Consider the following 8,988-nt stretch of genomic DNA (forward strand, 5'->3'; position numbering starts at 1 on the left):
AAGTATATGTTTTGTATGGTCCTTTAATTTTGAAATGGGGAACTTGTGAGTGGGTGCACCTGTGTATCTGGGGCTGGAGGAGGCTGGCGCCATTTGTTTGACCTGGATGGTAACTGGCCAGAGGGAGCAAGACGGGGAAGAACTGAAGTTGCTTTGAGTTTGGAACCTCCTGTCTCTTGAGAAGCTATTGTGTTGGACGAGGGAGACTTTGACAGTGTGTTTTCTGCTGTCTTCTGCAGCCTGGGATGGTTTCCGTTTCCCTAACTCAGCAGTTCTCAAACCTGTAGACTGTGACACCTCTGGGGGTTGCACATCAGATATTTATATTACTGCTCATCGCTAGCGATATTACAGTTATGAAGTAGTGAAATAATTTTATGGTTGAGATCACTATAACATGAGGAACTGTATTAAAACATTGCAGCTTTAGGATAGTTGAGACCCACTGCCCTAACTGGAAAGAACATCTGCCTATCTTGCGGTGTTGTGACTTAATGGAAGTCAGACATTGCTCAGTACCTATGTATAAATGGCACTAAAGAAAATTGCTTGGCAGTAACTCTGTAATGATGCAGGACATCCACTAGGTGGCAGAGAAACAATAAGAAAAGGCTGGCGGTTACTGCCTAGGACTTAACAAGGCTACTACTTTGTTTTTCTCATTTCCAGTGAGCGCACAGACTCCAAAACTGCTGTGAAAAGACCTCACTGCCCACAGTTTTGTCACCTCCAATCTGCAGCCTTACTTTTGTCTTCTGACAAGCTTCACTATCTTCCCCACCCTAGGATCCTTTTTTCCAGGCCTCAAACAAATTGCTTGCCAACCCCCTAGTTCCCAGTTTGCTTTAGCCTTCAGCTAGGATCATCTTTTTATAATTGAGTCGTAATAAGTTTTTGATGACGACTGCCTCTGGGGAGCTTTTCGTCTGATATAGCTTCAGTTGTAGACAGACATAGGAATACTGAAATGTAGGTGGGGGCTTAGGAGGAATTGCTTTATTTCAAGGCTGGTTGCAATGTGCAAGCAGAACTCTTGAGATTGTGCATTGTGGCCCTCAAATCAGATAGCCCATGTTCCCTTGTGGTTCAAAGCCAGTTGGGGAAATAAGGAGACTGCTTAGCATTTTCTTGGCTTCCCTACAGTTAGGCTTCCCTACAGTTTCTCTTAGTGGCCTTCTATTCCCAAGGAGGGCATTTGGGTATCCAATAGAGTAGAGACTCTCTGCTCTCCAGAGGCCTGTAGATAAAGGATGTGGAAAACAGGGAGGAGACTAGATTGCTAGATCTGTAGCTGGAAACAGCCTCGAGATATCAGTGGTTCCATGAAGAAGGGTTGGATTAGGAAGACACTATTGCTGAGGCCCTGCCATCAAGTGAGAGTGTCTGGGCAGGCCTGGAGCTTAGATTGACAGAAGTAGACAGATCTTGTCCCTTTTTGTGCCTCAGCAGGTCTGTTCCTGCAGGGCACCAGGAACCAGCTGGTTCTGGCTCTGGGCTTGCACTGTGAGATATGTCTGCTGTCTTAGCAGGTGTTTGAGCCTTTCTTTGGCCCTTTCCCCTCTCTCCCCTCCCTTTTTTTTGTGGCTGTACTAGAAGGATCATTCCCAGGTTTTTGTGCATGTTGAGCTAACATGACATTGAACACGGTGAGTTCAGATGTTTGACAAGAAAATTAGGGAGAAGGGGACATCAGGAATGCAAAGTAAAACAGCAGGGAAAAAGCACATGTGGGCTATGATGTCATCTGTTTATAAAGCTGTCACAAGTTACTTTCATGTTCATCTTTGTAAGGGCTGGTACGGCCAATGGAACAGGTATTTATTTTGCAAGTGAGAAAACTGGCTTAGAGTTGAGCTTTACAAGATTTCACAGGTTGAACCTGGGCCTGTAGGTTCTATACCCAGTGTGCCCTCTGCTTCTATGTCTGTGTGATGCCTTGTTCCAACCACTGAGGTTAGACAGGTCAGGTACAGCCTTCCAAGTCACAAAAATGTGTCATATTCATCCTTGCTCCTCTCCTGGCTCTGTGTTCCCTTCATGAAGTCACTCACCCCAGTGACAAGCTGTTGCCATTACTTGGTCATATTGAGGTGGAAGTGACTCATGGGAGACCGTGCTGGCAGCTTTGGCTTTGGCTCCTGGGTTTGCCACCCGTGTATGAATTTTCTCCTTCAGATGTTAAAGAGAAGCCTCCTCTCCCACTGTAGTTGAGATACTGGAAGCTAGGGAAGAGGGAATATTGGGAAGAATCAAAACCAGCATCAGAGTGACTTCAGGAGTCACAGGCTTCAGAGTAAAGCACTCTGAGTTACAAACATGGGAAGAACGAGACCATATCTTCAAAATGTATTGTTAAATAGTGCCAGGTGTCTGCCATTCAGTAGGTAGGACTTTGGAGAAGCCCTTTAACCTCTTGGAGGTTTTGTTTCTCCATGCCTATAAGTTAGGTCCTACGTCATAGGGCATTTGAGAGCTAGAGGTGTGTGTACAGAGAATAGTTGTCATGCCATAGTTGTGGCATGAGTGATCACCATCTAGTTAGCCAACCTCTCCTGTGTGTTGCTAAAGGCTGGCCCTTGATCATCCCGTGTTCTGCTGAGCTGGGAACAGGCATTCGACTCAGTCTTGGCTCTTGGGAAGCTAACCTCATGGCCTGTAGAATCTGATGAAACTGTACTTTCCCAGGAGAAAAGGGAGGATCTCCTTAAACTTACTGGCTGCTGAGCCCTGGGACAAAGGGGAGACAAGCCCCAGGACTGAGACAGTCATGTCTTTATTATCTCAGATGTCTCAGGCCTGTCCCCCCGCCTGGAGATATATGGCCAGGAAGGCTAGCTCCATGGCCTCGGCGTGATTCCAGGTCCTAGGAATGTCTGGCTGTTTTATAGCAAACAGGATCACGCACAACAGCCCAGCATCCAGGCATCTCCACCCTAGCGAGCTCATTCTCCCCGCCAACTTGTAAAACACTGGGACCTACAGCAGTGACATGGGCTCCATGGCTCATGGGGTCCCAGCAGCTTGGCATAAGACAGCAGTCCTAGGCACTAGTGAACCCATGTGAAGCTACAGGCACAAGGCCAGCAGTGAAAAGCTCCATTGAACCCAGGGGATAACCTTTACGGCCAGACTCTCCAGCTCAGTTCTCACTTGTGAGCTATAGGCTGCCCTGATTTTAGCCTTTTTTTCTCTCTTTGACCCCGTGGGGAGCAGCTGTAGGGAGCCAGCGAGAAGCCTTGTTTATAGATGCACTTGGCACAGGATGAGGAGACCAGTGTCCAGCTGCTCCCAGGTGCTGGGGAGCCTTCTATTCTGGGCCCCAAAGAAACAAGCCCACACTGTTGTGTTTGGCTGAGGCTTCAGGAACTTGGAGATGAGGAGGCCAGGAGACAGTATGGGTCAGATGGCCATCCAGGGCTTCACTTATAATAAAGCCACAGGGGCTGCCTTTCTAGGGTGGCCTTACAGGGTGACCAGGGCTCACAGACCAGGCCAAGGCTCTCTTCTGGGGCCCTGGAAGGGGAATTATGGGGTCCTGGGCTTTAGGGAGAGCGGTGAGAGTATTCTTTTGTTGTGGAGGAGGGTCTGGAGCAGCAGTTCTCAACCTGTGGGTCTCAGGGTCCTTAGGGGTTGCATATCAGATAATCCTGCATACCAGATACTTGCATTATTATTTTTAACCATGGCAAAATTAGATTTAAAAAATTTAAAAAGTAGCAATGAAATAATTTTATGGTTGGGGTCACCACATGATGAGAAACCTTATTAAAAGGTCACAGCTTTAGGAAAGGTTGAGAACCACAGGTCTGGAGCAATAGGCACTGAACTCCGCTGGGACAGACAGGAGCCCACTCCCCTGCTTATCAGCTCAGTCTGCCTGCACCTGTGTTGTGCTTCAGACGCTTGGGCATCCTTTCCCCGGGCTACACAGCTCAGCTCACTTGACCTTTATGCATTCCTCTGTGGAATGGAGGATTGCATGTTTGGGGGTGGGGCCAGGTACAATGCATGAGCAATGAAATGTGTCGTGTCCTTGTGTGTGCCGGGTTTGTGTGCTTCTACCTTCTGTGTGGGCATCTTTCCTACAGCTAGGAAGTTGTACAGTTGGAGTTTGCCGACTCTAAAGCTCTTGCCCACCAGATAGCCCTGAGAGGGGAGTGGCCAGAGGGCTATCTGGTTCAAAATGACCACCTGGAAAACACCATTGATTTGTTTCTAGTCACATTTGAAGCAGGAGCAGCAGTAGCAGTTTCTCCGTAGGCCCAGAACTCCCTGCTCTACCGGAGAAGCTCGATGGGACTCAGACTTTTGAGAATGAGTTAGATGGGAGTCTCTTCTCGTCCCCTCCTTATGCTGGTATGCTGCCTCCAGTGGTTAAAAGTGGGCTTCTGAGCAGTGTGGGGACCAGCCGCCACCTGTTCCATCGACCACATCCCAGATTCTCAGAGGAGACTGAGGGTCCATGTGTGGAGTGCCACTCTCAATGTCTGGCGATGCCCACTGGCCTGAGGGGGAGGGGAGCATGCATGCTCCTCCCCCCCTGTCTCCATCCCTATCCCCACCACAAAAGACAGCAGGAGCAGGAACCACTTACTGGATGTTGACCTGCATTGTGGTTCAGTTCTCATAACAACCCTCAGCTGCTCCACACAGGAAGCCTGAGAGTCACAGGAGCTAACCTGTCTGAGGTCACCTGGCCAGGGTGGGGCTAGAAGGGGTGCACACCCACATCTCTTTGGCTCCAGCCCTCAGGCTCCTCTCACCACTCTATGCCCACTGTTCTGAGGTTCCCTCTCCTTGCCCCTTCTGATTTGAATGACTGAACTGCCCCTGCCCTCAGCCTCTTTCTCCGTGAGTCTGACTTCATAGCAGCCCCACATCATCACAGTTGCTTCTCTAGGTCTACTGCAGCTCCACAATGATCAGGAGGGTAGCTGCCCACCCTGTCCTGCCTGTGATAACCATCAGCCTTTCCTGAGGAGTCACAGGCGGCTCCACTGCTGTCCAGGAAAGGGATGGGGGTGGGGTGGGGAGTGTGGGAGTTCATGCTGTAGGAGGTGCTGGAAGAAGGAGGAGGGATGAGGAAGATTCTTGAGGAGGAGGGATGAGAGAGAAGGAAGATGGAGCGGGTCCTAGTGCCTGCTGAGCCTGTGGGAGCAGGTCCTCACAGTACCACCCCTCCTGTCCTACCACACACTTCCTGACTCCTAAGGAGAGGGCCAGGGTACTTACTGGCCGATGACTGTCATTTGTACCCGTTAGGCCTCTTCCCAGCCTGCAGACTCCACCGAAGTCCTGACTTGGTCTTCTACAGTAGAGAGAGGGAGAGTGGGCTTACAGACACAAACTTTAAAGACGCAGTCTGGCCCTGGCTCTGTGACCTTCATCTGTTTTCAGGAGGAAGTCAAGAGATTGCCGAACTGCTTCTGGTTGTGCCGGCTGCTGGCCGAGGAGCTGTCAGGAGAAGGCAGCATGACTCCATTCTCTGGTTAGGTGCTAGCTGAAGTCAGCCCTACCAGGAGATCAGCTTGTTTCTGTGTGTTTATATGGTGTGTCTCAGTTTCCCAGTGAAAGATCTGTTTGGGAAGCGACCTCCTCTTTTTCTTGAACTATAGGGAAAAAGGACTCCTCTCATCTGTTATACCTTGGCCTATGCTGAATGTTCTAGAGCAGTGGTTCTCAACCTTCCTAATGTTGCAGTGATCCTTTAATACAGTTTCTCATGATGTGGGGGACCCCCAACCATAAAATTATTTCATTGCTACCTCATAACTGTCATTTTGCTACTGTTATTAATCATAATGTAAATATCTGTGTTTGCTGGTGATTTTTAGGTAACCCATAGATTAAGAGAGCTGCTCTTCTAGAGCCAGGTGTCACGTAGCCCAGAGGAGTAAAGGGGTTTGGATGGTAGGCTGTCAGCCCCCTGTATCCTACCAGCAAAAACCCGACAGTCCATCTGGCATTTTTGGAGCAGGGCCTACAGTTTGCCATACCATCTGGGTGGGGACTGCAGAGGGCTGCTATTTCCTGCTCCAGCGTCCTCACCCTCCGCCTTGAGAAAGCTGTGTGCTGGTTCCCCTATGGAGAACAGCCATAGCTACTGCTGTGTGTGCCGCACAGCCATAGCTACTGCTGTGTTGTGGGGAGGAGGTGGACTCAAGGCTCTGTGGCCCTGAAGCATCAAAAACAAGGATAAGGTACTGGCAGAGTTAATAGAGAGGCTGGTGGCACTGGGCAGGGCCTCTGCTGACACACTGGTACCCATCAGAAATACAAAACTCTGGGCTCTGTCCTTTTTCTGTGGGTCTCAGTCTTTAGCTTTAACATGCACAGAAATCATGCCCCCCGCTCTGAGCTGGCCTGTTTGACAAGAAATCTTTATGTTCAGCTGTTTGCTTGTGTCCATGACAAGCTCCGGTAGGTGGCTTTCGTGTGGGCCTTATCCACAGTGGATGAGGTGCTCTGAAGATGGCCGTGTTGAGCACTGGTGACCCACTCAGGTCACCCGAGGGGACCCAGCCCAATCAGAGGCATGGCTCTTAGTTTTACAGGTGGAAGCTCTAAGGAAAAAAGTTCCAATTTTAGCCTTTGTCTCTGCAATGAGTGAGGGGAGGGATTCTTTGGGCAGGAAAAGAATCAAACTGAAAGTAGAGGGGTTGGCCCTAAAAAGATGTCTCAAGCCTTAGTAGGTATGATGAAGGTGAAACTTGTCTGGAATCAGAAGTGGGGTCTGACAAGGGATTTGTCTGTCCCAGTGATGGTTAAGCTGAGCTGTCTAAGCTGACAGAATAGCCACCACCCTGCCCTCATGTTCCACCCCTCACCTTTGTCTTGGGGATTCACCTTTAACCTTACCAGGTGATGAGGATGCTGATGGGCTAGATTTTGGCCATGCCTCAAGATCTAGTCTGTTCTTTCACTAGACTGGTGACAACTTTTTGAAGGTGAGGGCCTGCTGTGACCTGCCCATGTGCTCCAGAGTCCAGCATGGAGCCTGCCTCCTTCAGCCAAAGGGTCCAGCTCCCTCCTGCTGGCCTCAGCTGTTGGGTTAGTCAAGATGGCACAGGCCTTCTCCCTCACAGGTGGCATGGGTGGGGAGTGTGCTGAATCAGAATGCATGGCTCCTTGTGCCCAGCTTCCTCTTCCCTGCTGGCCCAAAGCTTGGGAACAGTGGTTGTCTTTCTGGGGCAGCCAGGGCATCTGGCCAGAGCATGCTCTGTTGGGCACTGTCAACCCTTCAGCAAGACCGGGTCCCGCTTTTAACCTAGAGAAAGCCCCGGGTTACAGATGTTGTTCTTGGCGGACCACCGGGCCCCTCAGCACACAGGGAGGCGAGTGTGCGCCCAGCCTGGGCCTGTTTGTGTTGGCCCCACCAGGCGGGGATTAGCTCAGCTGGGCTGCTAATTGCCTCCGAAGTGCCGGCCGGGACGCTGACAAGGGCTGGGCCTTTAGTCCCCTCCTCTTTAAACAGGCACCATGCCAGCCTCGGGGTCCCGGCCCAGAAGGGTCCCTTCTCTCCTCCCCTGTCAACGCCTCCTTGGCCTAGACCCTTGAGATATGGGTAGGGGGTCATCAGTATCGACTCAAGAAGAATGGGGGATGCCTATGAAATCATCGCCTGGAGAAGGCCAGGCCACACGCCTCACCGTTCTCTCCTGCATTCTTAGACACTTCCACTCCACTCTGAATTGATGCTTAAGCTCAGCGCTTTCTGCTCCCAACTAAGAACCTGCTGAGCTCTGTACCTCAGCCGCCACCCATAGTGCCTTTGTGCCTTCTCATGCCTCTCTTTTCCCCCTGTATGTCCTCCCACCCCCTCCCATTTCCTTACTCAGTTTCTAGCCCATTTTAGTACCCTCAGCTACCCACTCCCCTCCCTTCCCTTTTGTGTTCACTAGTCATGTGTTCTAGTCCTTGTGTGACAGAGTTGACCAGACCTGCCTCTGGTATCTTGATACTTCCTGTGGGGGGCTCAATCTTAAGGCATTTTCACACTCTCCCCCTAGAGACCATGAGGCCTGAGTTTCCAGAACATCTACCCAGAATATGGCCCAGCCTGGGGCCTGAGAGCTGCCCACCCTTCAGGGCCCTGCATGCACACTCACTGCAGTTGACACTCCCACCTCTACTCTGACTACACTCCTGTCCCTGGTTCTTGACCACTGTGGAGTGCAGTGGCTCATAGCAATCCCCATGCTGCTCGATGGCTCAGCTTCCGAGCTGCATGCTAGTGTCCAATCCTGGGGTCTCTGCTCAATTGTCTCCACTCTGGGAGATTGGTGTTCGTTTAGCTCTATCTTCTGCTACATTATTCACTATCTCCAAGAAATACATTCTGTTAAGAAAGCTCTATATAAAGTGTGCATGGTGGGGAGCTCTATATTACAGACGAGGAAATGAACTCCAAAGAGGATAGTAAATCACCAAAGGGTCCACACAGTGGAAAACTGGCAGCATGGTGGTTCTGACAAGCCTAGTGTTTGTGGCTGGGATCTTCTCAGTTTAGGAAATGGCTAAGCTCCAGCATCTTGGGTCCTAACATCTCCAGTCCTGCTTCCTGCCTTTGACTCTGATTTGCCCTTTTCTGTCCGTCCCTGCCCCTGATCTCATCCTGCCTGTTCATCACAAATGCACATTGCCCTGCCACCCAGAAAGCACACGCACACCTTCAGCCCCTTGTGTCATCAGGTGTTTGGAAAGCCAGACACATAGCCTGACTGTCCCCAGGCCACTGTGCATCTGTCTCATTGTTGTGAGGGGGCACTAGCTGGTGAAGGTAGAAGGGGGGTCCCTGGGGTTTCCACATGGCAAGGACCCTCAGCTGAGGATTTTCCTTTTGTGTGTGTGTATGTGAGTGTGAGTGATTAGAGGTTAGTGTCATGTCATTGTCCTGTGAACAACCCCATCCCTCCACTTGACTGGTTCTATTTCTCGAGTTCCCTTATAGCCTCAGGTCTTGGGAATGTGGTTCTGTTCCATTGTTCC

This window comes from Meriones unguiculatus, chromosome 3, assembly GCF_030254825.1.
Source record: "Meriones unguiculatus strain TT.TT164.6M chromosome 3, Bangor_MerUng_6.1, whole genome shotgun sequence".
Taxonomy (NCBI): Eukaryota; Metazoa; Chordata; class Mammalia; order Rodentia; family Muridae; genus Meriones; species Meriones unguiculatus.